The sequence below is a fragment of the Chlorocebus sabaeus genome, chromosome 23 (assembly GCF_047675955.1).
Source record: "Chlorocebus sabaeus isolate Y175 chromosome 23, mChlSab1.0.hap1, whole genome shotgun sequence".
NCBI classification, from domain to species: Eukaryota; Metazoa; Chordata; class Mammalia; order Primates; family Cercopithecidae; genus Chlorocebus; species Chlorocebus sabaeus.
Genome location: NC_132926.1, coordinates 69,318,038 through 69,343,360, shown reverse-complemented (window position 1 = coordinate 69,343,360; position 25,323 = coordinate 69,318,038). Strand labels below are relative to the sequence as shown.

The following is a 25,323-nucleotide window of genomic DNA, read 5'->3' as shown; positions in this document are numbered from 1 at the left end:
GAAACTGAGCTGCAGTTCTTTTTGTTTTGTTTTGTTTTTTAGACAGAGTCTCACTCATTGCCCAGGCTGGAGTCAGTGGCGCGATCTCGGCTCATTGCAACCTCTGCCTCCCAGGTTCAAGCGATTCTCCAGCCTCAGCCTCCCAAGTAGCTGGGACTACGGGTGTGCACCACCATGCCTGGCTAATTTTTGTATTTTTAGTAGAGACTGGCTTTCACCATATTGGCCAGGCTGGTCTGAAACTCCTGACCTCTTGATCCGCCCACCTCGGCCTCCCAAAGTGCTGGGATTACAACTGTGAGCCACTGCGACCACCCGGAGCTGCAGTTTATTTATAAAAAGATAGAAGACCTCAGCTCTCCCAAAGACGCCAAGCCAGGGATTAACTGCCACAGCGGGGCTGTATACCACTTTACAAGCTTGCCATTACAGACACATCCTGGCCAGGACTTCCCATATGTTACAGTGTACCCAGATTCCTGAACATACTCACCTGGCCTTCTGCAAGGTCACCTCTACCCAGCCACCATCTCATAGCTAGAGTCCTCTCTGTAGAGATTTACCCGCTCTGGCCTGATGTATACCTCCACTGCCCTCTTTTTTTTTTTTTTTTTTTTTTCCGCCCAGGGAAGAAAATGGCCTTGTCGACCCTGACATAAATGATCAGTGTTCAGCAGTCCACAGGGCAGATGGAAACAGTTTGACATTACACTGCAACTGGCCCTTCTTCAAACGGAATTCCTTCTGGAGACAGCCGCATTTTTAAAGTTAACCACATGCACATCTGTAACGTGACCTGTGGTGCTTATTATGTTCTTTAATAGATGAGGCATAACAGATCATAAATAGTTTTATAGGGAGACCTAATAAGCAGGCCTATTTATTTCTTTCAATTGTATGGCCTTTGCTCCCTGCCTTAGGTTATTTCCATACTCAGAAGGCTGAAAACACACGTAGAAGACTGAGGCAGGCTGTTGGTTGTTTCTTAGAAGCCAAAGGTGACAGCAGGCTCAGCTCTTGAGACACCACCTTGTTGGTCTGATTTTAAAATTGAAACTTACCATACTTCAGTTTTTGGAAGTTTTATTATCATTATTTTTGTTCAGGCAAAATAATCAGTCACACAGTAATTTGGAGATTTTCTATCAAGAGAGGAGAAGAAAAACAGACCACAGCAAAAGGGGGCCAAGCAGGAGAGGGAAAGAAGCACAGAACCGTTTTAAAACAGATACGAGGGAAGTCTTATCTCACAAACCCACTTCAACCAGAAGGAAAGAATGCTCTCTTTCTCTCTCCTTCGTAACCGCAGCCCCATTTACTTTTTTTTCTTTTTTTTGAAATTGAGTTTTGCTCTGTTGCCCAGGCTGGAGTGCAGTGGCGCAATCTCGGCTCACTGCAACCTCCGCCTCCCAGGTTCAAGTGATTCTCTGCCTCAGCCTCCCAAGTAGCTGGGATTACAGGTGTGCACCGCCACACCCAGCTGATTTTTGTATTTTTAATAGAGATGGGGTTTCACCATGTTGGCCAGGCTCGTCTCAAACACCTGACCTCAAGTGATCCACCCGCCTCAGCCTCCCAAAGTGCTGGGATTACAGGTGTGAGCCACTGCACCCGGCACCAATTTACTTTTAAAAATTCTCCATTGCAGTATGTTTACAGAAATCCACCCAGGCATATGTAGTTACATATCTTCCTTCCAGAAAGGTTTTGCTTTTATGGTTTCAAAAAATGTACCTATGGTGTCTAGGCCTAAATAAAATAACTATTTACATTTCTTTAGTTCCAAATCTCTATCCATATATATCCACCCTTTTTACATGACTTTTATCATAGAATATGTACTATTTTGTGCTCTACATTTTTAAGTGTGTATTTCTACAAGAGTTTTTTTTTCCAATTCATCAAGTATGTCTTGAAGCTCTGTTCTCCCATGCTTACATTTCAACATAATTTTTTTTATTTTAAAGTGATTTAAATTATAAAATGGAGGTGCTAGAGTTGCTTCAAAGGGAATACCTGCTTTCTCTAGTTTCTAGGTTAAGAGACTCTGCTTTAACTTCACGAGGTCATAATCTCCCCACTCATCAGATTCTGCCCTTTGTTCTATGTCCTTCATGCAATATTTCTAAAAATAAAATACAAATGTGAAATTTATAGGAAAAAATATTTCTTAAGAGATTTGGAGCAGAGAAAATCGAGGTTATGAACCTGGTGATGCAGAGGAACAGCCACTTCTAATCAGTATGAACCAGAAGGAGAGAACAGTAGTAGTGTCCATGCCTGAGGTTACTAAGAATCCAGAGAATCCAAGAGGATTGTTAGAAGTAGGTGTGGAAAAAAACCACAAACGTTGAAGAGGTTTTTGGAGGCTACATTAAAGCCTTCTTTTGTCTAGACCTTGTTAGTGTCTCTATCAATTAAGAGCATTAACCTCTCCACATTGTTCTCTTTATAGGTAAAATGTGAGGGGGAAGGACACACTGAATAAATTACCTCTTCACTATTGTCCCAGAAACAAAATGACAAAAGTTGCCCCAGATCCCCAATGACTACGTATAATAAAAAGGAATGGCCAGGTGCAGTAGCTGTCACCTATAATCCTAGCACTTTGGGAGACCAAGGCAGATTGATCGCTTGAGTCCAGGAGTTCACGACCAGCCTGGCAAAACTCCATCTCTATTAAAAAAAAAAAAAAAAAAAAAGCATACGAAAGTTAGCTAGGCATGGTGGTATGCACTTGAAGTCCCAGCTACTCAAGAGGCTGAAATGGGAGGACTGCTTGAGCCCAGGAGGCAGAGGTTGCGGTGAACTGAGGATGCATCACTTCACTCCAGCCTGGGTGACAGAGCAAGACCCTCTTTCTAAAAAAAAAAAAAAGGAAGTGAAAAGCAAAGGTTAACATATCGTGCCATATTCGAGGCAAAGAGTTGATATCAAAGTTCTTGTTTAATATGGTGAAAAACTACACATTTTAAAAGGAGAGCAAAAAATATTTTTAAAAGCCAACCTTAAATTTACCAAAAAGAACCAAACTAGGAAATGGAAAAATCCAATACAATTTTATTATTAATAGTTATCTACTGCCACTTAACAAATTACCTCAAAACTCAATGGCTTAAAAGAACAAACATTTCTTTTCACAGCTTTTGTGAGCCAGGAATCTGGGAGAAGCTTAGCTGGGTGGTTCTGGCTCAGGTTTTACCATCTAGAGATTTGACAGGTGCTAGAGATCTTCTTCCTAACTCTGTCGTGCGGCTATTATCCAGAGGCTTTCATTCCTCATGACTGCTCACAGAATCATCTTGTGGATCTCACTGCAGAGTTGGTGAGTAGCTTCACAATAGGGTAGCTGGCTTCCCTCAGAGTCAGTGATCCAAGATTTCAAGCTGGGGGAATCGGGATGCTTTTGATCTGCTAGTCACATACCCTTACTTACACTGTATTTTATTCATTAGAAGAGAATCATCAAGGCCAGGCATGGTGGCTCACACCTGTAATGCTAGCACTTCGGAAGGCCGAGACAGGAGGATTGTTTGAGGCTGGGAGTTCAAGACCAACCTGGCCAACATAGCGAGACCTCATCTCTATAAATAATTTAATTAATTAAAAAGAAGAGAAACATCAGGTCCAGCCCACACTCAGGAGGAGGGGAATTAGCCTCTGCCCTTTGAAGGAAGAATGTCAAAGAATTTGTGGACACATTTTTAAATCATTATATGATAACTTTAAAAACTATGAGAGGTGACTGGCAGGAAGGGCTTGGGAGGAACACCAACTTCTAGACAGAACAGAGAAGCCAGATACACAGGAAGGCTCAACTCCTACCTTTACTGCTGCCCCCAGAAACAGTACAAGACAGTCAACAAAATCTTGAGTATCCTTACCAAAACCTCCAAATCAAGACAGAATATATATACTGAGTGCATATGTGTATCTCTCTCATCTTCTGACTGAGAAATGATGGAAATGAATGCTGGAGGAAAAGGGATAAATAGAGAAGTGAGCAATGGCTCTGATGCTCTGAAAAGTATGCAAGGCTCTAGGGTTCCAGGCTGAACTGGGAAAACAATCCAAAATCCCCGAGTAATACCAACACTGTTGGGGCCCTGCCCACACACCCTCAGCATTCACAATTCCTATATCTGGTTTTTGAGCTTCCAACTGCAACCACCTACAGCTGAGGGTTTTTCTGTTTTGTTTTGTTTTGGAGACAGAGTCTTGCTCTGTCACCCAGGCTGGAGTGCAGGTGGCATCATCTCAGTTCACTGCAACCTCCACCTCCCAGATTCAAGCAATTCTCCTGCGTCAGTCTCCCAAGTAGTTGGGACTACAGGCATGTACCCCTACATCCAGCTAATTTTTTTGTATTTTTAGTAGGTACTGGGTTTTACCATGTTGGCCAGACTGGTCTTGAACTCCTGACCTCGAGTGATCCGCCTGCCTTGGTCTCTCAAAGTGCTGGGATTACAGGCGTGAGCTACCACGCCCAGCCTCTGAGTGTTCTTTGGATCAGCAGAGCCCATTTGGCCTCTCATGGGGCAGGCAGAAAGTGCTGGGAAGTTAATGCTCCTCCCAGCAATGCTCAAGCAATGACTGACATCAGGTGAGATAAATATCCAATTTCTCCACTGTCAATTGCAGTAACTCTGATATGGGTTCTGCACTGCCTCCCAGAGTTCCCTGGTGGGACTGAGCTGCTCCTATGGCCCACAGAAGTAACCTTTTACTGGCACACCCTTTACTGGCTTTCTTCCCTTCCCTTCCTCACTTTTCCACTCACCTACCAGTGCTTCCTGGGACGTCCTCCCAAATAAACTGCTTCCACTAACTTTCTTGTCTCGGTTTCTGCTTCTGAGATAACCCAACCTAAGAACCAATGAAAAGAACAAAATACACACTCCAATGGGAACTATGAACCCTGATATAGAACAATTAACAAAATCCCAGAATACAGAGTAGAGCCCAGGTAACATACAAGATAGCATACCCATGATTATCTGTAGTATGTTTCCACTTTTATAAAAGTGTCAACCTAAATAACAAACAGAGACAGAGTCTCTAAAAGAAAACTATACATATTCAGGAATAAAGCATTACAATGGGAATGTGTGTGCCATAGTAAACTATATGCATATTCAAGGGGGTAAAGAAAGACAAAGGCTTTTAAATGAAAAACGAGGAGGATTACATAGTTGTTTTAAGATAATTTTCCTTGGGTTACAAGGATCAATAACAAGGGTGACACCAGTCCAAGTTTGGACAGGCAGTTGGGGGCAGATATTCTCACGGAAGTATTTTTTGTGTAAGGTTGTGATAGCCTTTGTGCAAGGTTGTGTTTTCTGCAGTCTTTTGTGGTAGTTTTTGTCACCAAGTATTTATGCATGTGAACCCTTCTCTTCATGGCCTTCCTTGGCTCTATTTGTCAGTTTTTTTTTTTTTTTTTAACACAAGTGACTATTTTTATTCTGACAACTTTCACAAAAGTATCCTACTCTTGTTCTCCAACAAGCCAGTCAGCCATCTATTTGTCTATCTTTTATTCATCCATCTGTAGACATGCATGTGAATATGTCTAGGGACATGTATCTGCCATGCTGCCATGGCTGCTGGCACTCCCTATGAAGCACTTTGGCTGGTACCACTCATTGGAGTATTGTGGCCAACAGACCAAGAACACCTTGGCTCCTCCTGTGCAGCAGGTTCCTAATTTCAAAGGGCCAGAGAACAAAGGCAGGGACCTCGTACCAGCCCCACAAAACTAGAGCATGCAGACCAGGAGTGCTGACCTGGGCCATGGTTCCCTAAAATCTTCCAGAAATGAACTCAGTTGACTGAACCCACTTTTTACCACAATCAAACCCCCAAGGGCATCAAAGAAGATAAAAAGAAAAAGCCATTCAAAGGACAGCAACTTCAAACAGTGAAGGATCACCAGCCCAGCCTACACAGATGAGAAAGAACCAGCTCAAGAACTCTGGCAACTCAAAGAGTCAGAGTGTTTTCTTACCTCCAAATAATCACACTAGTCCCCCTGTTCTTAACCAATCTGAAATGACTGAAATGACAGAAATATTATTCAGATTATGGATAGGAATGAAGATCATTGACATTCAGGAGAAATTCAAAACCCAGTCCAAAAAAATCTAAGGAACACAATAAAATGACACAGGAGAGTAAAGATGAAATGGCCATTTTGAGAAAGAACCAAACAGATCTGAAAGAACTGAAAAACTCACTTCAAGAATGTCATAATGCAATCACAAGTATTAAAAGCAGAAACAATGAAACTGAGGAAAGAATCTTAGAGCTCAAAGACTAGTTTTCTGTGATAAATCAGTCAGACAGAAATAAACAAAAAGTAATAAAGAAGAATGAAGAAAATCTCTGAAAAATATGGGATTATGTAAAGAGAACAAATGTACGACTCATTGGCATCCCTGAAAGAGAGGAAGAGAAAGCAAGCAACTTGGAAAACACAGTTGAGAATATCATCCATGAGAATGTCCCCAAACACACCAGAGAGGCCAACATTCAAATTCAGGAAATGCGGAGAACCCCTGCAAGATACTATACATATTATGTGGCACATAAGTGTATAAACACATACACACACTCATATGCACATACATGTTTACATATATAATTTCATTTACTTTGATACTTTACACACTGTTTGGACTTTGCTATTTCCTTTTACTAAACGTTTTAGATCTCTTTCCATGTCATGTTATAGAGATGTACACCATCTTTGTAATGACTGTAGTGTAGTTACGTTGGATGCGAATATCTTGATTTAATTAAAGAATTCTTCTCATTTACACATCATATTTTATAACATTATTGCTGATGTGTAAGAAACCTATTGATTTTGGTACGTTTATAGTCATTCCTGACTTTCTTACTGATATCTCTCATTAGACCTCATTGTTTTTCTTTGTCTTAAATTTTCTAGAAAGGCAATCATATCATTTAAAGATCATGACATTTTTTATTATTTCCTCTCAATATCTCCTATCCTATTTCTTCCTATTGTCTTATGCTTTGGGTAAGACCTCCAGAAGAGTAAGTGATAAATGTCCCCAAGCATGACCATCTGTATAATTTAGGTAAAAGTTGATATTTTGGGTTCTAGAATTATCAAGAGAGCTAAGTGATCTAATTAACTTGTGCAGACCTGGCCTGAGTGTGCTTGTTCTCAAACACCACCTGTTTTCACATAACCTTATACACTTTGCAGATAGAGGGTCAGGATGAACCTGTTCAATTACAGACTGCAAAGTCAGAATGAGGAGGTGGTTGGGTGCGCTATTGTAGGTGGATCTAATTTTCAGTTTTCCATCTTATACATAATCTTGTTCTATACCCAATTTCCTTTTTCTGCTACCTTCAATCATGAAGTAAAAGAATTAAGAATCCTCCTTTTCTACTGTTTTCATATCTGTCCTATCCCCAGACAGCTCTACTTGCAACTGGATGGTGATAACTTGGAAGGTAGAGCTGATTCATTGAGTAGAGAAGGGCTTACGTGAATACTTAATATCTTTCTAAGTCTTGGTGACAAGGATAACTAATACAAAAACTTCGGTAGGATTACTGTTATTATTAAGTCCATTTAGAAAGTTGGTTTAAATTGAGTGAGGGGAGGGCAGTTTCATTTTTTAAAATTATTTCCACTTGATCTAAAGATCAGGCTAGCAAGCTGGACTTATTATGGCTTTCGGTGGGTTGCAGCGAGGAAGCAAAGACTGTTTGAGGTCAGCACAATACTGTCAATACCCAAGTTGGAAAGTTATGCTGTTTTTACTTAGTCTCGTCTTGTTCTTAGTAATTGCTTCCTTTCAACCATAAAGTTGTTTAGTGTAGGAGATATATTCCAAGGCTTCTCTTTATATTCACTGCTGCAAGATCCCATTTTAGCATAATTACAGTCTTGGAATTGAAGAGGCAGGCTCACTCTATCTAGCTATGCAGCTGGCTTTCTCAAATGACAATATGATGCTCACCAGCTTAGCAACAACCAAGGCTGGGAGCCAGGGGGAGGCCCTCATGCTGAAATTTTGCCCTTGCTTTGTCTGTATTTCCTCTGTGAAAATGGAGAAATGGTTTAGAATTTTTAAAAGCACAAAGTTTTTAATTCTCTGAGAGCTTTTGAAGGGACACGCTGAGTTCCAAATGCAGATTTCCGAATCCCAAATCAGAGATTATTCATCTTTATATCTCAAATAGATATTACAGAGAAAAAAGATTTTGCAGTGCTTTTCTCCTTCGTACAATCTTTTCTTTCTGAGAGAAGACTAAATAAAATCTAAGCCAGGTGCGGTGGCTCACAACTGTAATCCCAGCACTTTGGGATGCCGAGGAGGGCGGATACTTGAAGTCAGGAGTTCAAGATGAGCCTAGCCAACACGGTAAAACCCCGTCTCTACTAAAAATACAAAAATTAGCCAGGCATGGTGGCAGGTGCCTGTAATCCCAGCTACTCGGGAGGCTGAGGCAGGAGAATCGCTTGAACCCAGGAGGCGGAGGTTTCAGTGAGCCGAGATCATGCCATTGCACTCTAGCCTGGGCAACAAGAGTGAAACTCCGTCTCAAAAAAAAAAAAAAAGACTAAATGAAGTCTAAATTTTCCTACCTCCTTTACCTATAGATGATTCCACATTCAACTTGACTAGAAGTTATTTTCATGATTTGAAATAGTTAATAATTTGTTCACAATAAGTTGTTCACATTCAACCCTCAGTTATCAAGAGACTTAAGTTTACATCTACACTGATTTATCTTCTTCTCAAGAAGACCCGGGCCTCTCTTTTCTTCTACTCAACTTGCCCAGATGTATTGTCTCCTGCCCCCAAGTTCTGTTTGTCCTTCCTTCACACAAATTCATCCACCCATCCCCTTTCTATCCCAATTATCACAACCTCAGTTTAGGTCTTCATATCTATTTTCTGAATTATTAAAAAAGCTTCCTAAATGATCCTTCTACTTCTAGGCTCTCCTTATCCACACTCTTTTAAAGGTAGGATCAGCCTGTGTATAGCACCGTTTAAACAGTAATGAACAAAAGACTTAAAAACTATCCATACATAACAGGTGCCAAAACGAGCACTTGGAATACACAGATTTTGAAAGACACTCTCAGGAATGGACTTTCTGCCCTTTTCAAACTGATGCTTCCCTGACACCGGTTCTACATAGCAGCGGTTTTCAAATTTGGGGTGGCAGGGGGAGCTTATTTTTGCCCTCCAGGAAAGATTTGAAGTGTTTGGAGATATTTTTGATTGTTATAACTGGGGTGAAGGAGGGAATTACTGGTATCTAGTGTGTAGAGGCCAGGGAAGATGCTAAGCATCCTAAAATGTATAGGAATAAATAATAAAAAGCTTACACAATAAAAAGCTTACAGTACAAAATCTCAGTGGTGCTAAGGTTAACAAAGTCTGCACATGTTCATAAAGAACTGATACATTTTCTCTGAGTTCAATGCTTCCCATCTCCACATAATCAAATCCTACCATTCTTCAAAGCTTGTTTCAACCTCATCTCTCCCAGTTCTCTCTCAAAGTTCCCAAAGCAGTTCTGATCTGTATTACTCACTGTGGGTCTATCAAGCATTATTTTCCTTTGGAGGTGTTGTCTGTGTCCCATGTGCCCTATCTTCCAATACCCTATCTTGTCAGAGCACAGCGTCAAGTCATTGGGCCCATATTCCACCGTATTGCCCACAGAACTGACCACAGTGCCCCACACACATTACACAATTATTTAATACTTGTTATCCAAAGATGAATCCATCAGCATAGAAACTGACAACTGAAGTAGTCAGAAAAGAAAATGCTGCAGGGCTCAGATTGGGGCAATTAATCTACAACAATCTTACTGAGAGCAGAGATAAGGGAAATGGGAACACAGAGAAAGGCAGGAATGAGGACTCCTGCCTCATTGGAAAGGCAGGAATGAGGTAGAATGATATACTACCTAGGATAAGAGAATTAGAATGTGTATTTACTTTGATATGATTTGTTTTACAGGAAAAAAAAGGAATGTGCATTTAATCAGATATGTTTTTTATTGTAGTGAAATACACTCAACCTAAAATTTATCACCTGAACTATTTTTAAGTGTACAGTTGTATGGCATTAAGTACATTTATATTGTTGTGCAATCATCATCACCACCATTCATTTTCAGAACTTTTCAATCTTCCGCATTGAAATCCTATATGTACTCAACACAAACTCTGCATTTCCTCCTGCCCCCAACCCCTGGCAACTATCATTCTACTTTCTGCCTCTATGATTTTGTCTCCTCTAGGAACCTCATCAAAGAGGAATCCCATACAATATTCGTCTTTTATGATTGACTTATTTCACTTAGCATGTCTTCGAGTTTCGTTCATGTTGTAGCATGTCAGAATTTTCTTCCTTTTTAAGGCTGAATAATATTTCATTATATGTATATATCACAATTTGTTTATCCATTCATCTGTTGATGAACATTTGGGTTACTTCTACCTTTTGACTATTGTTGAAATGCTTATTGTGAAGATGAATGTATAAATATCTGTTCAAGTCCCTACTTTCACTTCTTTTGAGTGTATATCCAGAAGCGGAATTACTGGGTCTTGTAGTAATTCTGTTTTTAATTTTTTGAAGAATTACTGTACAATTTTACATTCCCAGAGCAAGGCACAAGGGTTCCAGTTTCGCCACATCGTCACCAACACTTGTTATTTTCTGGGTGACTTTTTAAATAATAGCCATTTGAGTGGGTGTAAAATGGTATTTCACTGTTGTTTGATTTGCATTTTCCTAATGACTAGGGAAGTTAAACATCTTTTCACCTGCTTATGGATCATTTATATATATATTCCTTGGAGAAATATCTACTCAAGTGCAACTTTTAATCAATTGTTTGTTTTGTTGTTGTTGAGTTGTAGAAGTTCTTTATATATTCTGGATATTGATCTGTTATCAAATACATGATTTGCCAATATTTACTTCCCTTCTGTGGGTTGTCTTTTCATTCTGTTAACAGTGTCATTTGATGCATGCAAGCTTTTAATTTTGATGAAGTCCAACTTAAATATTTTTTTCTTTCATTGCCTGTGCTTTTAACATCATAGCCAATAAATCATTGCCAAATCCAATGTCATGGAGCCTTTCCCCATGTTTTCTTCTAAGAGTTTTATGCTTTCAGCTTATACGTTTAGGTTATTGATCCATTTCGAGTTAATTTTTGAATATGATGTAAGGTAAGGGTCCAACTTCATTCTTTTGCATGTGGTTATCCAGTGTTCTCAACAGCATTGGTTGAAAAGATGGTCCTTTACCCCATTGAATGGTCTTGGCACCCTTGTCAAAGATCGTTTGACCTTGTATGAGACAAATCGATTCTGAACTCTCTATTCTACTCCATTGGTCTATATGTCAGTCTTTATGCTGGTACCTCATGGATTTGATTACTGTGTTTTGTAGCAAGGTTGAAAATCAGGAAGTATGAGAACTCCCACTTTGGTTTTCTTTTTCAAGATTGGTTTGGCTATTCAGACTCCTTTGAAATTCCATATGAATTCTAGGATGATTTTTCTGTCTCTGCAATAACTGTTGTTGGACTAGGGATTGCATTGCATCTATAGAGCACTTTGGATAGTATTGACATCTTCATATTTAATCTTTCAATCCATGAGTACTGAATATCTTTTCATTTATGGTGTCTTCTTTAATTTCTTTCACAAGCATTTTATAGTTTTCAGTGTACTAGTCAATCAGGTTTTATTATTATTATTATACTTTAAATTCTAGGGTACATGTGCACAATGTGCAGATTTGAAACATATGTATACATGTGCCATGTTGGTTTGCTGCGCCCATCAACTCATCATTTACATTAAGTATTTCTCCTAATGCTATCCCTCCCCCAGTCCCGTACCCCCTGACAGGCCCCAGTGTGTAATGTTGCTCACCCTGTGTCCAAGTGATCCCATTGTTCAGTTCCCACCTATGAGTGAGAACATGCGGTGTTTGGTTTTCTGTCCTTGTGATAGTTTGCTGAGAATGATGGTTTCCATCTTCATCCATGTACCTGCAGAGGACATGAACTCATCCTCTTTTTATGGCTGCATAATATTCCATGGTGTATATGTGCCACATTTTCTTAATCCAGGCTATCATTGATGGACATTTGGGCTGGTTCCAAGTCTTTGCTATTGTGAATAGTGCCACAATAAAGATACGTGTGCATGTATCTTTAGAGTAGCATAATTTATAATCCTCTGGGTATATACCCAGTAATGGGATTGCTGGGTCAAATGGTAATTCTAGTTTTAGATCCTTGAGGAATTGCCACACTGTCTTCCACAATGGTTGAACCAATGTACATTCCCACCAACAGTGTAAAAGCATTCCTATTTCTCCACATCCTCTGCAGCATCTGTTGTTTCCTGAGTTTTTAATGATTGCCATTCTATCTGGTGTGAGATGGTATCTCATCATGGTTTTGATTTGCATTTCTCTGATGACCAATGATGATGAGCATTTTTTCATGTGTCTGTTGGCTGCATAGATGTCTTCTTTTGAGAAGTATCTGTTCGTATCTTTTGCCCACTTTTTGATGGGGTCTTTTATTTTTTTTCCTTGTCAATTTGTTTAAGTTCTTTGTAGATTCTGAATATTAAACCTTTCTCAGATGGGTACATTGTAAAAATTTTCTCCCATTCTGTAGGTTGCCTGTTCACTCTGGTGGCAGTTTCTTTTGCTGTGTAGAAGCTCTTTAGTTTAATTAGATCCCATTTGACTATTTTGGCTTTTGTTGCCATTGCTTTTGTGTCTGAGTCATGAAATCCTTGCCCATGCCTATGTCCTGAATGGTATTGCCTAGGTTTTCTTCGAGGGTTTTTATGGCTTTCAGTCTAACATTTAAGTCCTTAATCCATCTTGAATTATTTTTTGTATAAGGTACAAGTAAGGGATCCAGTTTCAGCTTTCTACATACAGCTAGCCAGTTTTCCCAGCACCATTTATTAAATAGGGAGTCCTTTCCCCATTTCTTGTTTTTGTCAGGTTTGTCAAAGATCAGATGGTTGTAGATGTGTGACATTATTTCTGAGGCCTCTATTCTATTCCATTGGTCTATATATCTGTTTTGGTACCAGTACCATGCTGTTTTGGTTACTGTAGCCTTGTAGTATAGTTTGAAGTCAGATGGCATGATGCTGCCAACTTTGTACTTTTTGTTTAGGATTGTCTTGGCAATGCGGGCTTTTTTTTGGTTCCATATGAACTTGAAAGTAGTTTTTTCCAATTTTGTGAAGAAAGTAATTGGTAGCTTGATGGAGATGGCATTGAATCTATAAATTACCTTGGGCAGTATGACCATTTTCACGATATTGATTCTTCCTATCCATGAGCATGAAATAGTCTTCCATTTGTTTGTGTCCTCTTTAATTTCATTGAGCAATGTTTTGTGCTTCTTGAAGCGGTCTTTCACATCCCTTGTAAGTTGGATTCTCAGGTATTTTATTCTCTTTGAAGCAATTGTGAATGGGAGTTCATTCATGATTTGACTGTTTGTCTGTTAATGGTGCATAGGAATGCTTGTGATTTTTGCACATTGATTTTGTATCCTGAGACTTTGCTGAAGTTGCTTGTCAGCTTCAGGAGATTTTGGGCTGAGACAATGGGGTTTTCTAAATATACAATCATGTCATCTGCAAAGAGGGACAATTTGACTTCCTCTTTTCCTAATTGAATACGCTTTATTTCTTTCTCTTGCCTGATTGCCCTGGCCAGAACTTCCAACAATATGTTGAATAGGAGTCATGAGAGATAGCATACTTGTCTTGTGCCAGTTTTCAAAGGGAATGCTTCCAGCTTTTGCCCATTCAGTATGATATTGGCTGTGGGTTTGTCATAAATAGCTCTTATTATTTTGAGATATATTCCATCAATACCTAGTTTATTGAGAGTTTTTAGCATTAAGGGCTGTTGAATTTTGTCAAAGGTCTTTTCTGCATCTGTTGAGATAATCATGTGGTTTTTGTCATTGGTTCTGTTTATGTGATAGATTACATTTATTGATTTGTGTATGTTGAACCAGCCTTGCATCCCAAGGATGAAGCTGACTTGATCGTGGTGGATAAACTTTTTGATGTGCTGCTAGATTCGGTTTGCCAGTATTTTATTGAGGATTTTCTCATCAGTGTTCTTCAGGGATATTGATCTAAAATTCTTTTTTTTTGTTGTGTCTCTGCCAAGCTTTCGTATCAGGATGATGTTGGCCTCATAAAATCAGTTAGAGAGGATTCCCTCTTTTTCTATTGATTGGAGTAGTTTCAGAAGGAATGGTACCAGCTCCTCTTTGTACCTCTGGTAGAATTCGGCTGTGAATACGTCTGGTCCTGGACTTTTTTTGGTTGGTAGGCTATTAATTATTGCTTCAATTTCAGAATGTATTATTGGTCTCTTCAGAGATTCAACTTCTTCCTGGTTTAGTCTTGGGAGAGTGTATATGTCCAGGAATTTATCCATTTCTTCTAGATTTTCTAGTTTATTTGCATAGAGGTGTTTATAGTATTCTCTGATTGTAGTTTGTATTTCTATGGGATTGATGGTGATCATTTATCACCCTTAATCATTTTCTATTGCATCTATTTGATTCTTCTCTCTTTTCTTCTTTATTAGTCTTGCTAGTGGTCTATCAATTTTGTTGATCTTTTCAAAAAACCAGCTCCTGGATTCATTGATTTTTTTTAAGGATTTTTTGTGTCTCTATCTCTTTCAGTTCTGCTCTGATCTTAGTTATTTCTTGCCTTCTGCTAGCTTTTGAATTTGTTTGTTCTTGCTTCTCTAGTTCTTTTAATTGTGATGTTAGGGTGTTGATTTTAGATCTTTTCTGCTTTCTCTTGTGGGCATTTAGTGCTAACAAATTTCCCTCTACACACTGCTTTAAATGTGTCCCAGAGTTTCTGGTACGTTGTGTCTTTGTTCTCATTGGTTTCAAAGAACATCTTTATTTCTGCCTTCATTTCATTATGTACCCAGTAGTCATTCAGGAGCAGGTTGTTCAGTTTCCATGTAGTTGAGCGGTTTTGATTGAGTTTCTTAATCCTGAGTTCTAATTTGATTGCACTGTGGTCTGAGACAGTTTGCTGTGATTTCTGTTCTTTTACATTTGCTTTACTTCCAATTATGTGATCAATTTTAGAATAAGTGCTATGTGGTGCTGAAAAGAATGTATATTCAGTTGATTTTTGGTGGAGAGTTCCGTAGATGTTTATTAGGTCCACTTGGTGCAGAGCTGAGTTCAGGTCCTGGATATCCTTGTTAACCTTCTGTCTCATCGATCTGTCTAATATTGACAGTGGGGTATTAAAGTCTCCCGTTAGGCCAGGCGCAGTGGCTCAAGCCTGTAATCCTAGCACTTTGGGAGGCCGAGGCGGGTGGATCACAAGGTCAGGAGATCGAGACCATCCTGGCTAACATGGTGAAACCCCGTCTCCACTAAAAATACAAAAAGAAATTAGCCGGGCGTGGTGGTGGGTGCCTGTAGTCCCAGCTACTCTGGAGGCTGAGGCAGGAGAATAGCGTGAACCCGGGAGGCGAAGCTTGCAGTGAGCCGAGATCACGCCACTGCACTCCAGCCTGGGCAACAGAGCGAGACTCCATCTCAAAAAAAAAAAAAGAAAAAAGGTCTCCCATTATTATTGTGTGGGAGTTTAAGTCTCTTTGTAGGTCTCTAAGGACTTGCTTTATGAATCTGGGTGCTCCTGTATTGGGTGCATATATATTTAGGATAGTTAACTTGTCTTGTTGAATTGATCCCTTTACCATTCTCTAATGGTCTTCTTTTTCTTTTTTGATTTTGTTGGTTTAGTCTGTTTTATCAGAGACTAGGATTGCAATCCCTACTTTTTTTTTTTTCTTTCCATTTGCTTGGTAGATCTTCCTCCATCCCTTTATTTTGAGCCTATGTACATCTTTGCCTGCAAGATGGGTCTCTTGAATACAGCACACTGATGGGTCTTGATTCTATCCAATTTGCCAGTCTGTGTCTTTTAATTGGAGCATTTAGCCCATTTACATTTAAGGTTAATACTATTATGTGTGAATTTGATCCTGTCATTATGATGTTCACTGGTTATTTTGTCTGTTAATTTATGCTGTTTCTTTATAGCATCAATGGTCTTTACAATTTGGTATGTTTTTGCAGTGGCTGGTACTGGTTGTTTCTTTCCACATTTAGTGCTTTCTTCAGGAGCTCTTGTAAGGCAGGCCTGGTGGTGACAAAATCTCTCAGCATTTGCTTGTCTGTAAAAGATTTTATTTCTCCTTTGCTTATGAAGCTTAGTTTGACTGAATATGAAATTGTGGGTTGAAAATTATTTTCCTTCAGAATGTTGAACATTGGCCCCCACTCTCTTCTGGCTTGTAGGGTTTCTGCCGAGAGATCCACCGTTAGTCTGATGGGCTTCCCTTTGTGGGTAACTCGACCTTTCTCTCTGGCTGCCCGTAACACTTTTTCCTTTATTTCAACCTTGGTGAATCTGACAATTATGTGTCTTGTGGTTGCTCATTTTGAGAGTATCTTTGTGATGTTCTCTGTTTTTCCTGAATTTGAATGTTGGCCTGCCTTGCTAGTTTGGGGAAGTTCTCCTGGATAGTATCCTGAAGAGTGTTTTCCAACTTGGTTCCATTATCCCTATCACTTTCAGGTACACCAATCAAATGTAGATTAGGTCTTTTCACATAGTCCCATATTTCTTGGAGGCTTTGTTTGTTTCTTTTTATCTTTTTTCTCTAACCTGTCTTCTCACTTCATTTCATTAATTTGATCTTCAATCACTGATACCCTTTCTTGCACTTGATCGAATCAGCTATTGAAGCTTGTGCATGCATCACGAAGTTCTAATGCCATGGTTTTCAGCTCCATCAGGTCATTTAAGGTCTTTTCTACACTGTTTATTCTAGATAGCCATTCATCTAATCTTTTTTCAAGGTTTTTAGCTTCCTTGCAATGGGTTCGAACATCCTCCTTTAGCTTGGAGAAGTTTGTTATTACCGACCTTCTGAAGCCTGCTTCTGTCAACTTGTCAAATTCATTCTCCATTCAGCTTTGTTTCATTGCTGGCAAGGAGTTGCGATCCTTTGGAGGAGAAGAGGCACTCTTATTTTTAGAATTGTCAGCTTTTCTGCTCTGGTTTCTCCCCATCTTTTTGGTTTTATCTACCTTTGGTCTTTGATGTTGGTGAGCTACAGATGGGGTTTTGGTGTAGATGACCTTTTTGTTGATGTTGATGCTATTCCTTTCTGTTTGTTAGTTTTCCTTCTAACAGTCAGGTCCCTCAGCTGCAGGTCTGTTGGCGTTTGCTGGAGTTCCACTCCAGACCTTGTTTGCCTGGGTATCATCAGCAGAGGCTGTAGAACAGCAAATATTGCAGAACAGCAAATATTGCTGCCTGATACTTCCTCCGGAAGCTTCGTCCCAGAGGGGCAGCCACCTATATAAGGTGTCTGTTGGCCCCTACTGGGTGTCTCCCAGTTAGGCTACACAGGGGTGAGGGACCCACTTGAGGAGGCAGTATGTCTGTTCTCAGAGCTCAAAGACCATGCTGGGAGAACCACTGCTCTCTTCAGAGCTGTCAGACAGGGGCATTTAAGTCTGCAGAAGTTGTCTGCTGCCTTTTGTTCAGCTATGCCCTGCCCACAGAGGTGGCATCTAGAGGCAATAGGCCTTGTTGAGCTGTGGTGGGCTCTGCCCAGTTCTAGCTTCCTGGCTACTTTGTTTACCTTCTCAAGCCTCACCAATGGCAGACGTCCCTCCCCAGCCAGGCTGCTGCCTCGCAGATCAACCTCAGACTGCTGCACTAGCAGTGAGCAGGGCTCCATGGGCATGGGACCTGCTGAGCCAGGCACGGAAGAGAATCAACTTGTCTGAAGGTTGCTAAGACCTTGGGAAAAGCACAGTATTTGGGTGGGGAGTGTCCCATTTTTCCAGGTAGTCTGTCATGGCTTCCCTTGGCTAGGAAAGGGAAATCCCCTGACCCCTTGCACTTCCTGGGTGAGGCAACATCCTGCCCTGCTTCAGCTCGCCCTCCATGGGCTGCACCCACAGTCCAACCAGTCCCAGTGAAATGAACCAGGTACCTCAGTTGGAAACGTAGAAATCACCCGTCTTCTGTGTCAATCACGCTGGGAGCTGCAGACCGGAGCTATTCCTATTCGGCCATCTTGGCAACTCCAAGCGTCAATCAGATTTTTAAAAGAATGTTATTTTTTTTGCAAGCAACATAATAACAGTATTGAAAATTTAGAATAAAAATTATTCATCTCAAATCTCACTTTCCAACGAATCATTTGGCTTCATTTTCCACATGTCTCCTTCAAGTTTTAGCTGCATATATAGATAATTTAAACATGATTATAATCATTTCATGAATCCAATTTTAAACCTGGCTTTCTTTCTCTTTTTTTGGCAGGATCTCACTCTATCATGCAGGCTGCAGTGCAGTGGCACAATCATAGCTCACTCACTAAAGCCTCAAATTCCTGAGCTCAAGCGATCTTTTCACCTCTGCCTCCTGAGTAGCTGAGACTACAGGCATGCACCACCAATGCCTGGCTAATTTTTCAAATTTCTTCATGGAGACAGAGTCTCTCAATGTTGCCCAGGCTGGTCTTGAACTCCTGGGCTCAAGCAATCCTCCCATCTCAGCCTCCCAAAGTGCTGGAATTACAGATATGAATTACCATGTCCAGCCAGAACCTGAGTTTCTTTAACTTATTATTATATCCTACCCATTTTTCTGTGTTTTCTTATAGTCACTTTAACAGATTTTGAGTGTGCTGGACCAATAGTGGAGTCTGATAGGGGAAAGGACAGCCAGTGGCCTAAGCTTTGGAAAGCGGTAGAAATAAAAAATCTTTTTTTTTTTCTCTTCGAGTAGTGAAAATAAATACTTTCTAAGCAAAAATGAAAACAAGAGATTCAAAGACTGCCCCCAGGGAACCCCTTTTTGTTCTTGGATGAGAACAGTCACAATTCAAAATATATTGACTGGCTTTAACTATATCTCCTCTGATTCCTTTCAAACCCTAACTCTAAAACATAACATGTAATATTTGCAACCCATCTTAAAAGACAAGAATCCCAGAGCATAAACAACATGTATTTGCTGCACTTTTCACGGTGGATGATGGATATATTTATATCCATCTGCAACTCTTGATTACTCAGAGTTTTCAATAGATGTACAGAAATTCTGTGAAACTGAATCAAATCCAAATAGGTTTTCATATGAAGAGCCCATCTTAACAATATTTGATTTTATCACCTTTCTTGTAATGAAAAACTTGGCTGACAGTGTTGGATGTTCAACTGGGAGGTATGAATTAGTAAAGACAGGTTTTGGAAACTTTGCCGTGCCAAGCTTTTTAATCAGAGTAGTGAACATGCCCCTACAATGAAAGCAGCCTGTCCCCTAGAATTATCTCTCTTCAAGTAGTTAGAAGGGGCCTGTACATACTTGACTGCACCCATGAAAACTCATGGCTTCACTTTTCCTTTCCAAGATTTGTGCCATTTCTTGGATAAATTTGAGGGCTGATGAAATATAAGCAGAGGTCCTGGATTCCGCCTTTCTTTAACTGTTCCCTACCTTTTTAATTTTTTTTCTTTATTTGGAGACCATGTATTTCTAATGAGACTTTCTTAAGATGTTATCAACCAAAAAAATGTGATCAATTCTTTTTCTTCTTCTTATTCTTCATTATCATTATCATTATCATCATCACAGACTCTTATTCTAATTTTAAAGCTGTTTATATAAATGTCCCAGTAAGTCATATTTTTCTACTATCACTTCTTTTTCAGGGTTCAGGAATTAAAACATGGTTACAGCACATACAGTATTCCTTTTAATTAACTTCTGTTTCCCTTCACACTCAATTTAAAATGAAATATTTTTTTAACTGGAATATATTTTGATAGGCTTAAATTAAAACTTTTTTAATGCCCAGAGTCCAGCCCTAAAAGATCTGATACCTTATTCAGATCTCAGAGGTTAAAATAATGAACACCCTACTGAAGAGAGCTACTAGAGAACTCATTAGTTTCACTTTTCAGGCTGGGTGCCCAAGGTGGGCTACTTCCATCTGTGGGACACACACAAACCTTATTGTAGAGTGCAAAATGCACGTATTTTAGCCAGTCACTTTCAGCATGTTCCAGGAAAGCAGATAGCTCCATTAGGTAATGTCAGAGAAGATAAATGTGTTTCAATTACTTGCCAAGAATGCTTAGTGAGCATCGGAGAGGTGCATTCTGCTTTCGAAATTATTAAGCAGACTATTCAGAAGTACTGAAACATTCATTTTTCGTTGCAGATTCTTGACCAGAAGCCAAGGACAGCTGTCTTCCTCTGACACCCTATGGTGACGCCCACAGGAACTCTCGCCTTTCAGGGTTCAACCCACTAAAAGGTGTGAAAGGATGTGCATTTAGCAGCCCTGACATCTATGATTTGACTGAAGGATTTTAAGCACAGAAACCCATGATCCTGGAAGGGCAATGCTCTACCTTTAGATACATTTGTCTCAGTAATAGCAATGTGTCTGGGTTTCTCCACATAAATATACTGCAATAAACTATCACAGTCTGTATGCTATTTGTATGTATAAGTATATAAATGTACGAATAGATACTATACATCTTTCTGGAAAGTAGGACCTGAATCTAAGTCACGATATAATTACAATGTGGCATTTCGCTCGATGTATACAAGTGGTACAGTGAAAATATCAAACATTTCTGAAAAACTGTTTTTGAAAATCAAATTCTAGGACTATCTGCATCAGAATTATCTGACTTTTAAAAACTGCAGACTGCTGCATTTCCCTGCAGGTAGGGCCTTGGAACTTGCTTTTTAACAAACACTCCAGGAAATGGCCTCTTTCTTAAACATCTTTTATCCAAGGAGGACTCCCTGAAAGTCCCCCTAAGAGAGACTAAGTTCTTTTCTCCCCCTTGGTAGAAGGAAGGAATTAAGTATTTACACTGCTGAATCAGTTTAGGCAAAACTACCCATTAAAATAAGCAGCAGTTAGTAGCATTATTATGATGTCTGTCAAGTAAGTCGTCTTTCCTCATTCTGGCTTTTCCTCCATTTTTCTCCATTATGTTCCAGCTGTGGGCCCTCAGTTATTCTCACTGATCTTTATCTAGCTCACTAAATGGCAGAGACTAGCCACCATGGCCACTCCATTTAGGGCATGACTAAGTTATCAAGTGACTATTACTTACTAGTAACTCATAGTCGGTGACTAGAATCCTAGCTAGATTTTTCCTTATGACCACTAGGCTGCTTGGGTTGCTATAACAAAATACCACAGACTGGATGACTTAAACAACAGAAATTTAACTACTTACAGCTCTGGAGACTGGAAGTTCAAGATTAAGGTGCCAGTCAATTTGATTTCTGGCGAGGGCTCTTTTCCTGGCTTGCAGGGAGCTGCCTTTTCACTGTGTGCTCCTGTAACCTCTCCTACTTAGTCTATGTGCTTGCAGAGAGAGGGACCTGATGTCTCTTCCTCTTCTTTTTTTTTTTTTTTTTTTTTTTTTTTTGAGACGGAGTCTGGCTCTGTCGCCCAGGCTGGAGTGCAGTGGCCGGATCTCAGCTCACTGCAAGCTCCGCTTCCCGGGTTTACATCATTCTCCTGTCTCAGCCTCCCAAGTAGCTGGGACTACAGGCGCCCGCCACCTCGCCCGGCTAGTTTTTTGTATTTTTAGTAGAGACGGGGTTTCACCGGGTTAGCCAGGATGGTCTCGATCTCCTGACCTCGTGATCCACCCGTCTCGGCCTCCCAAAGTGCTGGGATTACAGGCTTGAGCCACCGCGTCCGGCCTCTTCCTCTTCTTATAAGGGCTCCAACCTTATTGGGTTAGGGCCCCACCTTTATGATTTTATTTAACCTTTATTGCCTCCTAAAGGGCCTATCCAAATTCAATCACTTTGGGAGTTAGAGTTTCAATATGCGAATCTGCAGGAGACAGAAGTCATTCCCTAGCAGTCCCTTCACTGGGGAATGAATAAATAAATTCTGGTGCATCCCTACAGTGACATAATAACCAGCAGTAAAAAAGGGACGAACTATTAAAACACGAAAGAACATGGATAGATTTCAAATATGTATGCTAAGTGAAAAAAACAGATTAAAAGGGCTACATATTGTATGAGCCCATATATATGACATTGTCTGGAAAAGGTAACCCTAGGGGAACAGAAAACAGATCAGTTGTTGCTAGGGATTGGGGAAGGGTTTAACCAGAAGGGATATGGATAATATCTGATATTATCCTGATATAAGTAAAACTTTTTTGATGTGATGAAAACTGCTCCTTATCTTGATTATGGTAGTAGTTACATGACTATACATGTTTGTCAACACTTGCAACATGGTACACTAAAAGGGTAAAATTTACTATACCTAAATTACATTTCATATTTAAAATAGAAAAGAACCCACCTGTTCCGTGTCCTATATTCTGTTGGCTAGTCATCACATTATAATGTCTGGTAATGATATAACGGTTCTTCCCGACCAAGGTTTTTTCTTTTCTTCTTTCTAAATTAAACAGAGCCTTCCCGAAAAAGTTAATGTCTTAATAAAGCAGTGAATCTCAATGAAAGTTTGGGGAAATATTTTTTCCTTTGGGTTGGGATGTCCTTTGTATAATCCCACAAACCAAAGTCACTTACTAAGTCTCCAAGCCCATGAACTAACAATATTGCTAAAACGGGTAAAATAGAAATCTTTAGAAACAGAGCCCCGAGCTTTCTTCCTTTGAGCCAGCTTTTTAAAAGAATGGACAAAGACATCAAAGGGATCCAGAGAGCATGAACCCAACCTTCTCTGTCCTACAGCAACACTTGCTCAGGGCAAGAGAGCTAGGTTTCCTTTCCTCTGCTGATGTCCTCCTCCAGGTCTCCTCTACTCTCTTCATTTTCCTGCCATCTCCCTGGTGTCCACACAGCAGCCAAATATCATTTCTACCACGTTTTATCATCGACTAAAAGAAAAATGGGCCAAGCCCTTTGTTATAACAACATCAGAAAATTTTTAAAATCCCACCAAGCAAATGAAAGCCACAATCCTTAGTAGAACCTGTCTCAGAGGAAACAAGTAGCACAGCATTGATAGGTTGTCAGTTAGAGGATGTGGGAAATGGGCAGGCAGATTTTCTAACACATTATTCCCTAGGGAGTTTGTCCATTTATTTGATAAGCCGTGAACTCTGCTTAAAATAGTTTTGGGGAGTCTTCAAAACAAAAAGTTCTGCAGAGGTCAACTTGTCCAGGATGACAACAAACACAACGTTGCTTCAAAATAAAATCATCCACCCTTTTTTCACCTGTTAGAGTTCTCTCATCACAGTGTGCAAATAGTCAGCTTTTCACACTGTGGAATGATGGGTGGGAGTCTGTTACCCAAACATTCTCCAAGCTGGGGAATTCATCTGAAAATTAGATGGGGCTGGAAGAGGGGATGTGCATATGGGCACAGTTGTTGGAGGAACTGTGGACCTCTGTTCTCCCCAAGAACCCAAGCCTCAAAACTTTACTGTGAGTCTGAGGACTGTGTGTGTTGGGGCTGGCCTGCACTGAAAGAAAGGTAGGCCATTGTTAAGAATAGCTCTGCAAGATAGTTAGGATTCAGACTTGGCTATCCACGCTTGCTGCTCGATATCTGCAGCTGCAGAAAGCAGCTCTGCATTGTCTTTGTCAGATCTAGGCGCCCAGTGAAACCCAGGAAACCATCCACTCCTCCCCACCCCTCTCAGCTAGTCACTCATACCCTATTTTTAGGATTCCTTAGCAACTAAGCAGCCTGTTATCCCATAACTAATATTCTGCATTCCTGATCCCATTACTACGCTTACCACCCCACCAAATATATGCTGTATCATTATCTGCAAATTCTTTCAGGGACAGAAAAAGCACAATCATTGGGAGCTATTCTGTGCCTCATCACTTCTGGATGCAGGAAATTCTTCCTAGCTCACCCTAAACTCCTTCTGATGAAGCCGAATTATATTACTATCTCTCCATCTTTACTAGAGATGAGAATAGCTAAGCAACATTCTTTTTATAAAAAGCTTTCACTTTACTTACTAAAAACAAGAAGGGTGAGCTGAGTGTGATAGCTTACATCTGTAAATCCAGCATTTTGGGAGGCTGAAGCAGGGGGATCGCTGGAGCCAAGGAGTTCAAGACTAGCCTGGGAAACATAGCGAGACTCTCCCTCAAAAATAAATAAATAAAAATAAAAACTTATTAACTGTATTTGAAAAAGTCAGAGGACAAGAGAGCTGCATCTGTCCCACTATGGCCCCAGTATGGAAAGTAGGGGAAGAATTTATATTTTGAGTCCCTTGGCCTAAGGAATTCTGCCATTTTCATTGTAAATCACACAAGCATTTGTGCTACTGTTGTAAGATGTTGTAACATAAGGAGGTGGGGGAAAATACTCTGCTTTTTTCAATTCTGGATCATTTTTAATTATTCAGTCTTGGCAGGTCTACTTCTCACCATTATTCCTCTTACTAACAGCTTGTTTCTATTCTTAGCTTGGTGGGAATGTTTCACTGTGTGATATATTTTGGGAAAATCAGCTAGAGTCATTGAATGTACAAATGAAGAAGCTCATTTTATAGATACATAAATTAATTTAACTTAGGGCTATCCTTTAAAAGAAAGTAGTCTATTTTCCACAAGAAAATCCAAGTTTAAATGTATCATATTTATTACAAACAGTCTTTTCTGACAAAAAGATACTATTTTTCTTTTACCATGAGAACTTGATCATAGCAAATGATGCCACAATGAGCTTTCAACAAACACCCATGTACTTTAGAGTTGGAGCAGTATGGGTTCTAGACTCACTGACATAACTTTGCTTCTGTTTTCCTATGGCAGCTGATATGCTCCACTGAAGAATTTGTCCTTGGTAGAGCCTGAAGCAGAGCATTCTTCTGGGACAGGCCCTTCATTTTCTTGCCAACTATTTGCAGCTTTGGCTGTTCAGTTCAGAGCTCATATCACTCTGGTATTCAATGGAATGATGTAGGTAATTTGCATTAGTATTAGCTCTAAACTCTTGGGCCCATGAGTTCTAAACTCTTTTGATATAGATTAGAATATATCTTGTCTCAACATTAACTTCAGTCAAATAAACCAAAAGAGAAAATTAAGAAAGTTATCATGGGATTCTGGGAAGGTTAGACACACTGGTTGGCTCAAAGAATCTCCTTCCTTTTATCCAGAATATTACA

General features: G+C 39.9%; 1 long non-coding RNA gene across 1 annotated transcript; it reads right to left on the bottom strand.

Moving 5' to 3' along the window:
• Positions 1-3,042: 3,042 nt before the first annotated feature.
• LOC140709988 (uncharacterized) lies at positions 3,043-21,465 on the bottom strand. Its single transcript, XR_012090886.1, has 3 exons — positions 21,421-21,465; positions 4,781-4,866; positions 3,043-3,386 (listed from the first exon to the last, which is right to left on the bottom strand). It is a non-coding gene; the product is annotated as an uncharacterized lncRNA (long non-coding RNA).
• Between the last annotated feature and the right edge of the window lie 3,858 nt (positions 21,466-25,323).